Below are 19,700 nucleotides of genomic sequence, written 5' to 3' on the forward strand. Positions count from 1 at the left end.
ACACAAGCTCCTCTAGTTGTGAATTATGCAACGCTTTCAGTATAGGACTGTAATAGAGAAAAAATAATTATACACCATATGATTATTTCTCTTTATTTTTTGTGTCATATGTTCAATTAACACCTATACACTTCTGTTAGTAGCCATTCATAAACACTGATTACAAACATAGAAAGCTTAACTTATTTTAAATTATACTTAGGTGAATGTTAAGACTGAACAGAATTTCTTGTTTAATAGTCATTTTCGGAACTATTCTCTTCTACTAAAGCTGTTGTATTTAAATAGAATGTACTGTATTGCATTTATCCAACATGTCAAGTAACAATTATACTTTTTAGTGTCCTGTTTTTATCACTGTTCTACAATTAAAAGTAAAACCAAAGTTAATGACAAAGGGAACTGTTATTATTTCTTACTAAAGACATTTGGTAATCATATTTACATCCTTCAAAGGAACAGATGAAGTGTCTTACTTACAGTGCATGAATCTGCTTGAGATTAAAATAATTCAGCTCTGAACAGCAGTGTAGGTTATCCAGCCTACCCGCAATCACATTTGCTAATGGCACTAGTTTACTGGATGGAATTAAAATGGAAAGGCGGTCTATAATTAGCCCAGCCAGTTGCCATAAATAGGCTGCCTTCTTCATTCTCAGTGAATGAAGCTTGGCAGCAGCTGGTTAAAAAAGCAGCGGGCCTCCAGGTGTATGTTCAGCCTTGCCTGTTTATCTAAGCGTCGATGTTTGCACAATGGCGCTTATGTCCAGCACACCTTCTTTCCTAGCCATTTCTCAGTTTTATTTGAGTACTCCAATGCTACTTAGAAAATCCATTATGCCTGGCGCTCAAGACCCAGGTGACAGATGGAAGATGTAATCTTTCTGGTTTCGACGGTCGGCCGCATATCAAAGCAGAGAACTCGCATCGGCTGTCCCTTTGTCAACACATTGTGGAAGGAACGAGAAGGGTTTTTCCAGCAAATCTGGAAAACACTGCACATGTTATAAATACAGTCTTCAGGTATGGATATGCTGCAGGATTAGTATTAGAATTCCTGAGAATAATATTATTTATTCATTATTTTGTTGAGCATTTGAGTCATTGGATGATGGGGACAATGCCAGAAGGTTTCTACATGCTAACATTGGAGCCTCCTTTCCCGTACGGTGGAAAGACCTTGAAAATTTGGAAATCCTTCCAGGGACCTGCTTGGAAGGAAACCCCCAGCCCCTGCTGCACGGTAAGAGTGCGGCCCCCAAGCTACTGGGAAGAGACTGGAAGGGGCAGTGACTCTATATTTAGTCTCTTTGCCCTTATTTCCTGGTCCCTGTGGATTGGATCAGCTGTCCGCAGGACACGATAAGGCTGAATGGCCCATTTTACCTCTGTTAACCATTCTACCCATCACCAGGGAAAGCAATTTGCCGTAAATGGTTGCTCAATGAGTAAAGTTTACTGCAACTGTCTCTTGTTCATGGACTTTGTAACTGTGTGAGGGGTGGGGGCAGCCATGTGTGGAGAGTTAAGATGCAGGACAGTATGGGATCAAAAAAAAGGTTTTAATTCAACTATAGTGTCAACAAAAAAATGGGGACATGGCCCTTTTAAAGCAATCCCATGATAATGGATCCACAAAAATGCCCAAAAATTAGGGAAGATTCAAGTGGGGTCAACCAGTACTGCAGAGGTTAGAGGTGCTGCCTTTCACCTGAAGGCCCTGGGTGGGGCAAGAGTACATGGGTTTGATTCCCGCTCAGTCTATGTTGAATTTGCATGTTCTCCCTGTATCTGCGTGGGTTTCCTCCAGGTGCTCTGGTTTCCTCCCACAGTCTAAAGACATGCTGTTCAGGTTCTCCCATAGTGTGTGAGTGACAGAGAGACTGTTTTCCACTAATGTATGGATGAGTGACCCATTGTAAGTAATGTATCTAGCAGTGTAAGTCACCTTGGTGAATAAGGAGTGTAACAGATAACTACATAGAGTTATTGGAAGTCGCTTTCTAGAAAAGCATCAAACAAATATAATGTATTATCTGTGTGAGCTGGTATGGGTCAGGAACCAAGAAAACATCTGTGAAATGTAACCACATCTAGAGACAAGGTTTTTATTTTTATATTTTGTTTCTTAACCTTTCTTCCTGACAGTAGCCATGTAAGTTTGTTACCAATGAACGGCAGAGTGTTACACAGATGGTATTCTGTGCTGCATGAGAGACCTACAGCACTGTCTGTGTTGGACTGACGTTTGTTCCTCATCTAGTGAGTCCAAACTGTTTGTAAGGAGGGGGCGGTACTGGTGGCAAACAGAGGCCTCTGGCCCCCCCATAGACTGCACTGTGGTCAGTGGCAACGGGTGACTTTATAGACAAGCCAACGAGACACCGGCAAAGAGGATCAAAAGGAGGTAGTCACCCCTGCCAATTTTAACAGCACTCCAGTACTCAGCTAGATAAAAACTTGCACACTTGGAAGGAATTCAGTTCCACCTATTTATAAACACATTTAATCTCTCCAAAGGGTCCAGCACCTCGATTCCCTCTTTAATTTTAAAAGCCTGGACCAATCAGACCCAGGCCTCCACCCTCTTGCGCTGTGGCTCTACAGTTGACAGATGTCAGGTGAAGGTCAGGGAGCAAAATCCGAGAGTGTTCAATCTCTGCAACTTGATGAATATTTAATCTCATCATATCAGGCAATCCTCCGACACTTTTTGGAGAGGTACAAGTGTGGAATCCAGTTCAGCTCTGTGGTTTTTAACCAGCCCGTAGACACTCAGTGGACACTACTGTGGAAAACATTACTTCTTTTGTTCGCTTCTGGTTTTCAGATGTAGAACAGGTACAAGTTTAATAATGAAGTAAGAAGAGAAATACTGATTCTACACAATTTACAGACAGTGCAGCTCCTGTGCTAGACTGACAGTCCAAAAGCATCCCCTCCGACCATTGGCCTCTGCATCATTGGCATCAAGGTCAACAGAACCCTGTGTATGAGAAATATGATCGCCTTCTATGGCTGCTTTCTAGCTTGTTAACAACACTTTAGCAACACAGTGTAACACATCTGTCGGAGAGCAGAAGCTTCCCCCACAAAATGAAGCCAGAATCATAGCAATCAAAAAAGCACTGCATGCATATTGTTGTTGGGTGACCTGTTTGCAGCAGATTGGTCAGTGGTGGGTGGGTTTTTAATTCTCTATGATTTCACTGAAACTCTGGTTCAAAATATTTGTTGCGCTTCAAAAATTGATTTGGAAGTTCAGAGCTCAGGGAGATGGAAGTTGCCAGGTGCAGCTGAAATCAGAGAGCGTGGTTTTATTTCCACATGACACACATGCAAATGACCCAAATTTGTCATGAAAGTGGCTGAAAGAGTTGCTCGTGTCGATGCAGGGAACTGATGGGTTCTGCATTAGAACAGATATTTTATTACAAAAAAGGCAGTAGCACACACAGACAGGTAAAGCAAAGTCAGGTGACCATTTGATATGTAATGATATTCATATACAGGTTATAGGTTTTATTCATATACAGGTAAAGGCTCATATACAGACAGTGACTTTGGTAAACAGGAAACTGATCAGATGGGTAAACATGTCAAGTGTGGGCAACTGAAATTCATGATCAGGGCTGCAATCATGAGAGGGAGGTTCCTTATGAGGACAAAGATGGAAATCACATTCATATGTCCATGGGAAAGGTTTTCCCAAGGAATATGTCTGTGAAGATTCTCAATCATCCAGGTCATAGTATATCTAAAAACTGAAGCTAAAACAAAGGCAACTGGACTTGCATGAGTTTTCTTGAAAACACCTAGGCGAAAGCAGTGCAATATAGTTTATGCAGTTCAATGCACTGAGGAATGCACAGACCTGTATATTGGCAAAACAAAACAACCCCTTCATAAACGCATGGCTCAACATAGGAGAGCCAGTTCTTTAGGGCAGGACTCAGCAGTCCACCTACACATAAAGGACAAGGGACATTCTTTTGAGAATAACAACGTACACATTTTAGCCAGAGAAGACAGATGGTTTGAAAGAGGAGTGAAGGAAGCCATCTATGTAAAATTGGAAAACCCCTCTCTGAATAGGGGAGGTGGACTGAGACACAATTTATCAACCATATATAATACAGTCTTAGCATCTGTCCCCAAAAAGTTTCACACCCATTTACACCTTGGGTCTGGTGGCCATTAATGGGTCCTTAAGTACTGCTAATAATAGAAAAACAGGACACCACCCTGGTTAATTTCAATAACATCCTCTAATTGGCAGGTGATTACTGGGTTGTTAACAGACCCCAGTCATGTGAGTCTCAAATAGGCTCCACCCATAGATGTTCCAAGTTTAAAAACCAAAACTCCCCCACTAGTTTTTTTTTAGAACTGAAGAAGCCACTTGGATGAGTGGTGAAATGTTTTCAAGAAAACTCATGCAAGTCCAGTTGCCTTTGTTTTAGCTTCGCTTTTCAGATTTCCCCAAGGAACTGTTTCAGTTCTGTGAAGGACCCAAATATGAGTGCTGAAATTTCTATTTTACTCCACATTTGGTAATAACTGGCCTTGATTTGCCAGTACTTTCAAATTATTGTTTTGGTTTTGGATGTGACAGTTAAGATGGTCTGTCAGCGTTTATTGAGATGTTTAGTTCAATAAAGTATGGTTTCGGTGAAGAGGAGAGTGTGTTCGTCTCAACCACAGCAGTTTGTTTTGTGCTCCATATTGAACCATCATGGTTGAAGTGGTTACCATAGCCCACATGTTCCAGTCAGGTGAGATAGTTGGAATGTGGTAATGCTTGATGGAACGGCACTGTAAAAACAGTACAAACCAACTTTTACATTTCCTTGATGATGCTAAAGCTGTCTGTGATCTCAAAAAAACAAACTTGGAAAGTGTGCCTCTGCAGCCGCTGTATGTTCTATAAGTCTCTGTGACCCAAAGCTGGTCCACATTCTGAACTCATAGACCCGCTGAGGCGTTAGCTATTCAGATGGTGTGGACAGAGGTCTAAATTTAACACTCAGGAGATAATGTTTGCCACGATTACTGGAAACACCCCGGAGCAAATACTTGGATCGCTTTTGCAGTTGTTCTGTAACTGTGATGGTTCCGGTTCTGTTAGTAGTCTTGGTCTGCATTTTTTCTACTGTTTCAGAAAACAGAGCTCATTTGATCTGAAATGTTTACACAAACATAAAGTGAGCGACCCTGTTAAAATATTACTATAATATTAAAAACACTGAGTATGTTTTAATATTCATTTTGATACGATTCATAGGAGTTGCGCTTATTTGGCTCCATTCAGCCAATCTCGTAGCTTGTGGTCGTGTTCTGCGGTTGTTCATTGTGTAGGAGTGGGTGCTCCGCAGCTGTTCAGCCGATTGTTCCACTCCTGCTGCTGGCTGTCAGAGAGTGCCTGCACCAGCCCAGCTGTCGTCGGACAGTGATGATATTGCGGCCTTTCCTGAAAAGGCACCATTTGGCCCTTCCACGTTTCCAGCAAGTGACGGGTGCCATGCCCCTGGGGAGTGGGGTGGGGGTTTAGGGTTGACGGAGACACTTTGCTGGCGCTAACAAGCTGCATTAATCCATTGTTTACAGCAGTCAGCTCCCAGAATTGCTCACAAGGAAAGCACCGTATTCCCGCACACAACAACAGTGTGCGAGTAAAGCAGGGCTGGATTCCAACACTGACTGTGTCCCCAAAAGATGTTCCATAATGCTTTCACAATACTGTTTTCCACTATTCTTGTTGTCCAGCAAATAGAGCTTGTTGATTCCCAGAAGCAGGAGTGTGGTGGCGAGGCGGTGCAGTGGGTTTGGCCAGGGCCTGCTCTCTGGTGGGTCTGGGGTTTGAGTCCTGCTTGGGGAGCCTTGTGACAGACTGGTGTCCCGTCCTGGGCGTGTCCCCTCTGCCTCCAGTCTTGTGCCCTGTGTTGCTGGGTTAGGCTCTGGTTTGCTGTGATCCCGCTTGGGACAAGTGGTTTCAGACAATGTGTTTGTGTGTGTTTCCCCAGATACGGCTGTAATTAACTACACCAGGTTTTTTCATTTACATTTACTATTTAGCAGACACGTTTCTCCAAAGCAGCCTACAACTCAGCGTAAACAGTGCATTTTAAAAACTTCAACAAAGTGCATTTCACCAACAGGCAAGAGATACAGCTGCAGACAGATACTTCTCTGAGTACAATAAATTAGTCCAGTGCCACCATTTTTGCCAATATATAGTATACAAATAACTGTATACACAATTGATAATGAACCTTTTTAAAATATTTTTTAAAATAAATTTAAATCAATAGATTTAAATTTATATCAATAAATTGATTTATTTATTTAAGAAAAAAAGAGGTGGTGAATGTTTACAGATTAGGGGAGAAGTGGGTTTAAAAGATGTTTTGAGATTCTTGAATGTCGACAGGGATACAGCAACAAGTGGGCAGAGGAGCACAGTGATGTGGTTGTGGTATAGCGAGTGATTAGGTGTGGTAGATAGTAGTTCTTTTCAATGTGCTTTCACGTTCCTACGACTATGAAAGTGGACCACAGCCCTAAGGCAGAGGAGATACATGAGAATGCTTTGGTAGGTTAAGCACAACTTGTTCATGTTCCAGAAGCAGTTCCTCTCACGTCTGAATTTTGAACACTGGCGTTTTAATGTCTGACGTGTGAACAGTCGCAGCCAAGCCATGCTTTCAGATACATCTTTTACCGAGACACGGGGCACACAATGTACTGCTCGTTTCCTAAAGCACCTCGAGGGTGAGATCGACCAGCTGAAGGTGAGCATTAGACTCACGTCAGACTGTCATTTGCTAGGCAACAGCAGCCACCGTGTGCATTCCTACGTCTGCTCATAGCCGTCATTGTGCTCAGTGTTTGTAGAAGTAAAACACCCACAGCGAACAGAGGAGACCTTCATCTTACTGCATTGTCCTCTTCCTTAGTAGCTTGAAATCTAACAGTCTCAATCAGCCCTTTTCCATGAGAGCTGGCTTACTGTTGTACATCACAGCCGCTTGTTCTCAAAGGCTACTGTAAGGCCAGGGAGTCAGAGATGGGATGGAGATTGATTTGTTGCCAGTGCTGCAGTTGTCCTTTCTTCATGTTTGCTCACATTTGTCATTAATTGTTTGCTTATGTCTACCATTTCTTCGCTGTTGTCATTCGTTTTTGTTTTCATGTTTGTTGATTGTCATTTGTTCATGTTTGCTTGTGGTTGTCATTTGTTTGTCATTTTCTAATAGTTTATTCCTGCTTGTCTGTGTTTGTTAGTTGTTCGTGTTTGCTTGTGTTTGTTTTTCGTTTGCTCATGTTTCTCTGTTTCTTTTGTTTCCTCATGTTTGTCACTCATTAGTGTTTATTCATTTATCCATTGTCCTTTGTGTTTGCTCACAACTCCACAAAATACCTGTTTCCCCTTCCAACTTTTAACAACTAATTAAATGCAAATAAGGGCTGCTTTTTGCTGAGACTGGACATGTTCGTTTCGGATCATTGTGACATGCATGGTATTCAGCTTTGTTAAGACTTTATTTTCCAATTATACAGATTTTCATAACATTGTATTAGCAAAGCAACCTGATTGTCAGGCCAGGGAGGTCATTGTAATTCGCAGCTGATCTAAAAGGGTTTGATAGAGGGTGCTGGGAACAACATCACCCCAATAACAATGCCTTAATTACATTTTTGGTCTTAACATTTTGTTTGGTTGCAGGCTATACAATAACCTTCATTCTGACAGCTCACAGTAAATTGAACAATAATTATATGAAATTGGTGGTTAAGATGGCGATGGTCTCTTTTATTTCCAGAGCTAGTTTTGTGTATTGTTCTATGTACTCCTGGGTTTGGATCAGACCTATCCAACCAAATGAAGACCATCTCTTCCACTGCAATGTTAAGATGTACAAATTTGAAGAAGATCATAGATAGCCATCATTTTGACATTGAGTGCCTGTTTATCAGATTTTGCTCCTGTTCTAAGGAGATGGACAGGAGCATCTCACTCCTCCTCTCTGTCCCCATGGTAACAGACAGTTCAGCTGCTTCCGTTCTCTGTCTCTTATGTTGACACAGAAGGTGGGAAGTGTGGTGTTCCCAAGCAGAAATGGCCCCTCAGCCCGTATCCTACATACTACTGCCCCATTTACACCCACCATCGCCCCTAGCAACCAACTCAAAATGAGACAATAGTTAAGAACCCCCACGAATTTTTACTCTGTAATCACCGCTGCTATTTGTCTTAAACCATCACAGTCCTTTACTCTGTTCAGTCTCAGCAATATGGAGGCATTGGTGTGTGTACAGCATGTGTCTATGAGTGCATGTGTACACTTCTACCCACTCCCACTGTTCACACCAACGCTGCTGCTGCCACCACCACCCACCATTCCCCCCACTCCCCCTCAGCAGATCTGCACTCAGGATCCTGCGGCACTGTGGCCACCCACGAGCTGAGTGTACTGGATGTGAGCACAGACCTAGGAGGTTACACACACTGTGACCTGGACATGTGTGGGAGGTACTTCACTGTATCAGTGTGGGTTGCTTAATGATGAAGAGCATCCAGGACACATCAGATGCTCTGATCCACTACTTACTCTGAAATTACTGATGGCGTTTCTTATAAATCCAGTGCCATCCCGAGGTCTGGTAAACCTTTTTCTATAGATTCAATATTAAAAGAATATAATTTTGAAGGCAAGTCATTTTTATTTTTTTAGGCAGTATCGTTGTGGTTAAGGTCACTATAGATACTTAACTCAACTCATATGAGGATCGAGGTATAATATCCTTAGCAAGATACCCATCTTATATCTCTGTAGTAAAAATATCCAGTAGAGTAAATGGGTGAAATACTATGGTGTACAAGTTTTAGTCAAGCAGTTAAATAGAAAAAAAATAATCTATTACAGCAATTCCAAAATTAGGGAGCAAGCGGAGTCACAAAATTCCATTGACATAAAATATCAATTAAAAAATTGTCAATTTAAAAAATGAAATATAAATTTTATATACATGAAAATAATAAATTCATGCTACTATTATACCTATCAGAGTACTGGAACAGTGTAATGGACACACACATTGACTGAGGCTGCTTGTCCAGAGTGGGGTTGCAGCAAGCCAGAGCCTAGCCTGGCGGCACAGGGTGTAGAGCTGGAGGGGGAGGGGACACACCCAGGATGGGACACCAGTCTGTCACAAGGCACCCTAAGCAGGGCTCGAACCCCAGACCCAGCCACAAGCAGGACACGGCCAAGGACATGGCCAAGCCCACTGCACCACCATGCCCCCTCTTGTCAGTATTTTAAAAAACCAAAAGGTCTTCTGATCCAGCGTCAACTCCTCTCCACCTTGAGAGTCCGCCAGCATAGGCACCAATAGTTCAGATGGCAGCATATCAGGCTTTTAATCTGAGGGTTGAGGATTCAGGACCCTCCTCAGGCAATTCCTTTGTGTCTGTTACAAGGTTGTTGCACTACTTCTCTAGGGCAGTAGGTGACATAGAGGTGCATGGTTGGAGCTCCTGCCTTCCAGTTGAAGGATCCAGGACTGAATTTCTTTTCCAGCATTAGTACCCTTGAGCAAAGTACTTACCCTGAAATTATCCAGCTCAATAATTGAGTAAGGTTCTTTTAGAGAAGTGGTCTTGGGTCTAAATAAATAAATGTAAATGTCTACATCATCAAAATACCTTCACTCCATGCAATGTGCAAAGACATACCCAATACCCAAGTTCCGCAGTCAAAGCAATTTTCTGGGACCGCCATGCTGTAGAGAAAGGTAGAGACCCTCTGGTGTTCAGTACTTACCCTGCACTACAGTGTTTACTTAATTTACCGTTTATCTTACAGACAGAATGGGGTAAATCCTGCACGGGTGGGATTTCCCAAACTAAGGCTTGGTTCCAGCACCCATCCCCCTCCCCTCCCCTCCCCTCCCCTCCACAGCCTATTCAAGCTAGCAAACCAGAAGAGAGAGCGTCTCTTTAATGTGGATTGCACAAGCTCTAATTTACCTCCCACAGCGACGGCCCATATCAGGGACTGTGATCTGAGCCCACAAAGAGCAGCGCTTTGGGAATGTGTCCATGTTTCTCACCGGCGAGCTGATCTCCAGCCCCTAATTACAGGGAAATGTGGAAAAAGAAACAGTCTGCAGGGTTCTAGGAAAACAGGCTAAATTTAGACACCTTTAGCAAACATGGTGTTAGCGGTTTTGGAAGTTCTTCATTTTTCAGCTGCCCCCTTTTGTCCATTTGTCTGGGTTTGTGTGTGAAGGAAGACACCTGAGTGAGCACCCAATCCATCTACACCTGCATCTGAAGGCCGCAAGAGTTTACAGCCTGTACTATTGTGTGTCATTACCGGTATTCAGGCTGCGGTCACTCATGCATGACCTGTCTTGGCCACAGTACTCACAGCCACAGGGTTAAGCCCTGGCACGATCTGATCTGCTAGCGAGGACCACCTGTGTCCACTTTTCACTCCATCAGAACAAGTGATGATCGTCAGCCACCAAGTAACTGGAAATTCCTGGTATGAGCACTTCACCCCCGGCTGCACTCCTCCAGACCACATGTGGGCAGCAGGTGGAGCGGGATCTGACCTTTCCCCTACTGTGGTAATCAAAAACTATCACAGAAATACCTTGTGCTGCCCCAGTGCCAGAGATGTTTCTCAGTGTTACCAGGCCAACAGGAACAGGTATTCTTCACTCATGATAGTTAAGGAAGCAGATGGAGCTGCTCTGTACGATTTCTTCAGCAGCTTCAGCCACTTCTTTAACAACCTTGTTGCCACAGGAACTGTACATGGAAAGAAAAAAGGCCTTTCCCGAAGAGGGCTGTTAAAAACCCCCTGTCAGCGGTGGTCCTTCCCACACAGCATCACGAAACAGGGAATTCCGGGGGCTCTTTCTTGGTTGGCTCATTGGCCTACGATTCATTGTTGAGGCTTATCTCTCCTCTCTCCATGACTGAGTCATCCTCGAGATGTTGCATAAACAAAAACTTGGAACACGTACGCCAACAACTTGGTTGGCAGGTGAGAGCAGCCTCCCTACTACGGCAAGTTGTTTTGGGGTTTGCGGAAAGAGTGGGATGCAGGGAGCTCCGCTTCATTTGAGAGTTCAATGTAAAGCAACCGCAGCCATAATTAGATGGAAAGAATTTTGGAGAAACGATCAGCATTCGGTTACTGACGCCCCTTTCCAGTAGAGGAATTATAAAGGAGGCACGTGTCCGAGACTCTTCCCAAGTCTCCCAAGCGCTCGGGGTCTGCCACCCATGTGACCCGGCAAACAGCGAGTGCGTAAGTGGGGCTGTCAACGGGGGACGTAAATAACGCTGAAGAGGGGGCGGTCCTGTCCTCGACCAAACCTCTGCCAGTATTTTTATAGCTACGCTCTGATTATTAAAAGGGAGGCTGGGCTATTTCTGACCCTGGGTCTTGGAAACTTCTCTTGGTTCCCCGAGCACATGACTAACTGTCACCCCGTGCGGAGAGAGGAGGCCGCTAGCAGGAGATCACGAACAGGGCCTGCTGGACGTCGTTTCTCTTTCTCTGTTGCATGCCTGTGGTCAGTCAAGGCTGAGGCCTGAATGGAAACTGGTTTCCCAAACCGGACCCTCTCGTCAGTCAGCAGGGGTGTCAAGAGTACCCAAGTCCTTGTCCAGGTAGTTTATTAGTGCTGGAAGCATGGATTCAACTTGACATTGTTTTTGTACTCCAAGTGCTTTGGCTGCGGAGTCCGGAAATGTGATACAGCACAGGACAGCTCCACAGGATCCTCGGCAAACAACAAGAGAGTCACTGGGAATGGACCCATACATAGTTCATTAGTTACAGTGTGTCACATTTTTTACACTGCCTCTTCAAGCTTTCATATTATTTGACACTGGTTATGCTTATGAAATGAAGCTGGCTACTAAGTGGCAGCACAGCAGCACAGCGAAGAGCGCTGTTGTCTTCCAGTTCCTGGACAGTGTGAGAGGACATAGCTTCCATCCCCACTCAGTCTGTGTGGAGTTTGCATGATCTCTCTCTGTTTACATGTAGGTTTCCTCCAGGTTCGCTGGTTTCCTCAAACAGTCAAAAAACTTGTGTTTCAGGTGAACTTTTAATTGGCTTTCAACTGGCTATACTGTGTGTGTGTGTGTGTGTGTGTGTGTGTGTGTGTGTGTGTGTGTGTGCGCGCGCGCGTGCGTGTGTGTGTGTGTTATATTGCCCTCCTGTATAGATGAGTGATTGACTGTAGGTAGTTAATAGTAGGGTATCTAACAGTGCAGGTCACCATGGGTGAAGAGGTGTCAGCTAAACAGTAGTTAATAATCACACTTTGTGTTGCTAAATTAATTAATTTAAATGTGGAAAAACTGAAATGTTTGACTTTAAAATTGGTGCCTTCCCTTGAACCCAACACCAATGGAGATGACATGTGTGAAGCAGCTGTAAAGCAGAGGATTGTGACAGTGAAGAGGAATCCTGCTGTGTCATGGTGACTCATGAAACGGACCTGCAGAAGCATCACTGTAGCAACTGGGTGCCATGGAGATGTAGGACAACATCCCAACACAGTCCGTGACACTTGGCGACGGGGAAAGTGACCCAACCATCTTGCTGGCCAGCAATCAGTGGCCTCTCTCTGGGAAGAAAGGGGACTGATGCCAACCCCCCCATTGCTGTTCCTGTAAGTTTACTGGCTTCGGGTCATCGGTGTTGTTGCTTGATGTGACAGCTCTGTTCACCATGAGGGTCAGAAGGTGGGAGGAAGGGGAGCCCCAACAAAACAGAGCTCTGTGGAGGTGTCTCGCTAGGGTCCTGTCTACAGCAGCGTAATCAAGATCACAAAGGATTGAATCAAAGCACCCTGGTCACCAGGCCACACTGCCCCACATGTGACCCGCACTTGACCTGCTCCACACCGGGTCAGTAAGGTGGGGAGGGGTCATCTGTCCGCTCCCGCTGGAGGGGGTTCAATACAGACCGCAGCTGGGTCAAGCATCATGCAGTCAGAATTGACCCCTGGAGGAAAATCTCTGAGATGCCAAATGAAGCAGCCAAACAGTTCATCAGCACACTAAGTTACTTAGTTTTTATCCAAACTTGGCAAAAGTTTATGCAGAAACAGTTCAGTCTTTGTTATTATTGACTAGAATTCAGCTACACTTCATCAGTCTCAAGAGGTGGCTGTTTTACCTCAGTAATTCCAGTTCTGTGCTGCCCTCAAGGGCACAGGAGGGGTCTTTCCAAGCAAGCGGTATGACAGCAGCTCCGAAGTTTATGCGGCACTCTCAAATGGCATTTTCCAGCATGTTCTTAAATTTTATAAAGACTATTAGCATGTTGATTATTTATTTTAGAGCCCCTGAAATTTCCATTGTTATAAGTGACTCAAATTGTACAAAACTGTTAGTTAAATATCATAATTAAAATGAAGATCATTAACATTCAAATTGAGTATTACAGATTTATGTTTCAAAGTTTAGATTAAGGTATATTCACTGTGTGAGTGGGTGGGAGCTTGTGCTCTATGAAGCTGACCAATGCCCCATATGGCATCGCAGCACCAGGTTTCATGAACATTTAGCAAGAGTGTGAGCAGTAACCCTTTTACAGAGATGAGAAATGGAGAAAAGAGTAGAGGCTTTGAAAAAACATTCTGCAGTTTTTGGGGCCATGAACACTAGTAGAACCAGGTTTGTATGGTCTGTATTTCACAGTCTGGGTTTGACTGATATCCCAGGTTTCATAGGTTCAAGGTTATAAAAGGCAGGCACTCTACATGGTGGGAGCTTGGAGCCTGGGGGGGCCTGCCTTCTCCATCCATATGTATTGTACTATGAATGATGTGTTTCCAGCGCACTACTAAATAAAGACAAGACACAGCACACATGTGTCGTGGGGGGTATTTATGAAGCCTGGCGTGAGATATTTTGGGAGAGCATCTCCTATTTTTTGAACGGTGACGGTGAAAGGTTGCTCATTCACAGGGATGGGAGACAGCAGTGGGGAGATTTGTTGTTTGTAGTCATGACAACGGCACACGGCCTTAACGGACAGTGTGCACACAGACAGCGTGATTGCTGGTATTTGACCTAGGCCTTGAAGCCCAGGCCTGATAAGCACAAAAAAAATCACATGCTTTGTGACCGTTTGTCATTAATGTCCTCACTATGACCCCAGCCACAGAGCTGTCAAATCACCACGGTGCCAAAATACATTTCACTGCTGGGGTCATTTTAAAGGGCCTAATTCAGACTTAAAAATAATTTAAAAAGTGTAAAATGGTAGTAGGGCTTTTTGATACTTTATAGTGACTGTTATGGATCGTGATCATTTAGGGTCAAGAGTTTTACCTGGGGGGGTGCAATGGTGCAGCAGGCTTGGCCAGGTCATGCTCTCTAGTGGGTCTGGGGATCGAGTCCTGCTTGGGGTGTCTTGCGATGGACTGGTGTCCCGTCCTGGGTGTGTTCCCTCCCTCTCCAGCCTTGCGCCCTGTGTTGTCGGGTTAGGCTCCGGTTTGCCTCAACCCCGCTCGGGATAAGTGGTTTTGGACAGTGTGTGTGTGTGTGTGTGTGTGTGTGTGTGTGTGTGTGTGTGTGAGAGAGAGAGAGAGAGAGAGAGAGAGTTTTACCTGGTTTCCAGCGGTGAGCACAGTGAGGTAGCAGAAAATAGATTATATTTCTCACGGGTGCACATGAGCTGGGATCTCTGCAAGGACCAGGCTGAGTAGCTCTACGGAGTGCTGGCTTGTCTAAGGACAGCAGGTGGCATCACGGTTAGAGCCATTGCCTTGAACCCAAACATGGGATTGAATCCCACTTCCTGCTGTAGCACCCTTGATCAAAGTAAATACCCTGCATTGATAGAGTAAAAATTTCCATGCTGTATAAATGGGTACATCAGTGTAAGTAGCTTAGTGTACAAATCCACCATTATAAATTGCTTTGAAGAAAGGGTGCCCCTTATATAAATAAATGATAATTGCGGAAATTTATTCAATCATTCCTTCTCCTAGAAATTAGAACGAAATCGGTTTCCCCACCATATAGCAGTATAGATTTTATTTGGTAAAATGCTCTGAAATCTTGCTTGTAACAATGTGTTACATTAAATAAAATGTATCACATTTTTTGAAAGATATGCATAGTGTGAATGTTCTGTACAGTTGTTCCATGACATTTTTTTTCAGTCCATGACGGAACACATATTGTGAAACTTTTATATTGAGCAAATCTCAACTACATTTTTACAAGATGCTCGAGTCTCAAAGGCTAAATCGTTCGTTTCCATACTGTAATCATCCATTTCAAGCTCCTTTCTGCATTCAGAAAAATCCCTGTTTGTTTGCCCCGAAGCCCTAATGAAATATCGCATTTGTCAAGGTCGGATTAAATGCTGCCGTTTTAGAAATGTCAGTATAAATAAAAGATGCAGTGTTGCCTAAAATATCACGCAGAGCTTTTTTTGTATGAGTTTATATTACGCCACATTGCCAGCATTATGCGCTTCTTCGGGTATCTCCGTTCCTGAGGCCGCGCCTTGGGCGCTATTCTGGGACGCCTGCCTCGGAAAGTATGTTAAATATACCCTAGTGAACTGCTTTCATTCATTATTTATGAAGCCATAAACAGAATATTTGCTTACATGGCGGGGGGATGCTGTCTTTTTACAGGTGAGAGGAGGACGTGGCCGTGATGAGCAAAAGTGTGGAGCTCAGCTGGGTTCGCCGCCTCACCCCACATTTCATCCTCCATTCAGAACACTTGTGTCGCTTGTGGTGCCACTTACATTAAAATACCTTGACACATTGTTTTCCGAGCTGCGCTTATGTATGCTCATTTGAGCCACTTTGGGAAAACGGATCCCTGCACTTTACACGTAACATGGTCCTGCAGAGATCCCAATCCATTCTTTTGCACCTCTGGGTCTACAAATTTTTCTTGCGGATTCTAATCAGATAACGGAAAGCACTGACAAATGAGGCACAAACGCAGACCGCTGCCACTGAAATACTAGAAAACAAAACCAGTTCGTCCCAGGTCGGCGGGCTCGCGGTAATGTGGTCAATCCCGCCCCCTTGTGGACACTTGTGTCAGAACAGCACGAGATTTACGCACCGCGCACCGCCTTCCCCTGACGACCGAACCGAGTCACTTCCACTAAATGCTTCCTTAAGGCGGGGGTCCAAACAGTGGCGTCTCTGGGGGGGGGTGTGGGGGTGCGGACCGCACCTGGTGAGACCATCAGAGGGGGTAACACCAAAATGACTGTCTACAAAATGTTTGTGCAGTGTTGCAGCAGAAGGCATATTTTTTATAAAAATATCCCTGTCGTTACTTATAAGAACAAAAACATTTTTTCGTTATAAAGCCCACCTTATATGTATCAGCATACTGTACCTAGAATAAAACTCTATGCTAATTGACTTTTTGAATCTTCCAATGCGCTCCGCTCACAGCCCTCATTATTACCCAATTACCGTGACGCTTCGAATCACGTGGATTCGTCTGGAGCGCGCTTGTTTTCGTTGCTGCTGTTTTTCCTTTATTTTCTGGCGTTTCAGCTACAATATTGTGATAATTAGTATTTGTGAACCTATATCAATAACGTTAAAATAAACATAATTTTGATCTTAAAAGTTTTTGCTTGGAATTCTATTGTTTTCTTACTGAATTTTCAGTTTAACCACATGATGTGTAAATTCATAACATTTACTGATTTAGGCTGTGCGTATGATACTGTAATTTAAAGGTGTAATCTTAATTTTGCTAGTTGTTTATGTCATTACTATTTCCATTACATTCAGTGATATAGGGGAATTACGATATACGAGTAACATTAGTACAAAAAACATTACTAAGGATTCTGTATGGTCTGGTTAGGGAAGAAGTCCATGGGGGGCGACACCATCCATAGTGACGTCATTGGGTCCAAATCACCACTATTAACGGAACTTTTGATCTCAAACAGCTCCAGGACAAGTTCTCTGAAAAACTACCCAAAACACACAAGATGAATAGCAACATTATTTTTTATATATTAATACAAAGAAGGTCCTGCTTAACAAACTCAAGATCCTTTGTATTGCTTCCAAAGTTCACTGTAGGTGGAAACAGCACCAAAAAAGTACGTTTCAGCTTACGGTCTCATTGAGAAATATGTGTGTGTGTGTGTGTGTGTGTGTGTGTGTGTAGCAGGCTGTGCCACTGGACTGACAATAATTGGAATGGAAGAGAGAGAGAGAGGAGAGTGAACTGTGACTGCAGCAGAAAGTGGGAAGGCGGGTGTTTCGGCACCCCATCCGGAAGGAGACTGTTAACACGGCACTTCTTTTACAGACTCAAAGGGAATTTGAGTGCACTAGGACACCTTGCATCATTCCATGTATACTGTCCATTCCCAGCATCCACAGGCCATGTGCTAGAAGTGTGGATAGGTAACCATGTGCCATATGTTTGTTTATTTTAACATTATTGATATAGGTTCACAAATACTCATGCTGGTCAAACCTCCAACCTTTGGGTCCAAAGGCAGCAGCTCCAACCACTAAGCTACTAACCAAGGCAGGTACGGGACCCGAAGGTCACAGGTTCATTTATACACCAATCAGCCAAAAAATTAAAACCACCTGCCTAATATTGTGTAGGTCCCACTCATGCCACTAAAACACCTCTGATCCGTCAAGGCATGGACTCCAGGAGACCTCTGAAAGTGTCCTGTGGTATCTTGCACCAAGATGTTAGCAACAGATCCTTTAAATGCTGTAAGTTGCAAGGTGGGGCCTCCATGGATCGGACTTGTTTTTCCAGTACATCCCACAGATGCTCGATCAGACTGAGATCTGGGGAATTTGAAGGTCAAGTCAACACCTTGAACTCTTTGTCATGTTCCTCAAACCATTCCTGAACAATATTTGTAGTGTGGCAGAGAGCATTATCCTGCTGAAAGAGGCCGCTGCTATCAGGGAATACTGTTGCCATGAAGGGGTGTACATGGTCTACAACAATCTTTAGGTAGGTGGTATGTGTCAAAGTAACAGCCACATGAATGCCAGGACCCAAGGTTTCCAAGAAGAACATTGCCCAGAGCATCACGCTGCAACTGCCGGCTTGCCTTCTTCCCATAGTACATCCTGCTGCCATCTCTTCCCCGGGTAAACAATGCATATGCATCCGACCGTCCACTGATGCAAAAGAAAATGTGATTCATCAGACCAGACAACGTTCTTCCATGGCTCCATGGTCCAGTTCTGATGCTCACGTGCCCATTGTAGGCGCTTTCAGTGGCGGATAGGGGTCTGCATGGACACTGTGACCGGTCTGCGGCTATGCAGCCCCATACGCAACAGGCTGTGTGTTCACTGCACTGTGTTCTGACACCTTTCTATCATGGCATTAAGGTTTTCAGCATTTTGTGCTGCAGTAGCTGTTCCATGGGATAGGACCAGAGAGGCTAGTCTTCGCTCCCCACATGCATCAATGAGCCTCGGCCACCCCTGACCGGGTCGCCGGTTCACCGGTTTCCCTTCCTTGGACCACTTTGGGTGGTAGTACTGGTAGGTACTAACCACTGCACACCAGGAACACCCCACCCGACCTGGTATTTTGGAGATGCTCTGACCCAGTCGTCTAGCCATCATAATTTGGCCCTTGTCAAATCACTCAGATCCTTACGCTTGCCCATTTTTTCTGTTTCCAACACATCAAATTCAATAAGTGAATGTTCACTTGCTGCCTAATATATCCCGCCCCCTGACAGGTACTATTGAAATGAGATAATCAGTGTTATTCACTTCACCTGTCAGTGGCTTTAATGTTCTGGCTGATCGGTATATAGACATATTCAAGTGCTTGAGCAAGCCAAATTGACCTTCAAAATTTATTTAAACAGCATCACTGTAGCAGCAATGTGGGGGACAAATGAACAATAACAGCAATACCAAGAAATGGAGAAACTACAGTACATACATTACTACAGTACAGTACAAATGACCTTCAATGTGTACATACAAAACAGTAATTCAAAGACCTTCTGAAAAGTGATCACTCACATTCATGGGAGATCACATGTTTCAACCATTCTATATCTTATTAATATTTAAAAAAATAAAACAATAAAAGAAAAAATAATATAGCTCTTTTTAGCTTTGTTCCATTGCAATTTGTAATGCTATGATTATATACCCATTTATACATAAATTAAGACACCCTGGGGATCCATTTATGGTAAGTATTTTTTGTCAAGGGTACAACAGTAAGAAAAAGATTTGAACCAAGAACCTTCAGGTTATGTCTTCATTAGCTGACACTTCTCTCCAGGGCAATTCATGTTAAGCTAAGTACAATTATTTACCCATTTATACAGCAGGGTAATTTTTACTGTATTAATTCAGGGTATCTTAATCGGGCACTACAGAGAGAGTGGGGATTCGAACCATGTACCCATTATGTCACTTATGTCCTCGGAAGTGTTTGTTGCCCTGTTACCTGAGGACTGAAAACAGCCAGTAAATTCAAATCATACTGCATAATTGCTTTAATAAATTTCACACACAGAAGTACGGAAAAAATATCTAAAGATGGAAGATGAAGACTTTTCAATGAAAAAGATTCAAGAAGACATTGAGAAGATACATATTTACATTAATTTCTGTCCAGACTTGAGCTAAATTCCCAGAGT

Source organism: Scleropages formosus, chromosome 11, assembly GCF_900964775.1.
Source record: "Scleropages formosus chromosome 11, fSclFor1.1, whole genome shotgun sequence".
In the NCBI taxonomy this organism is placed as follows: domain Eukaryota; kingdom Metazoa; phylum Chordata; class Actinopteri; order Osteoglossiformes; family Osteoglossidae; genus Scleropages; species Scleropages formosus.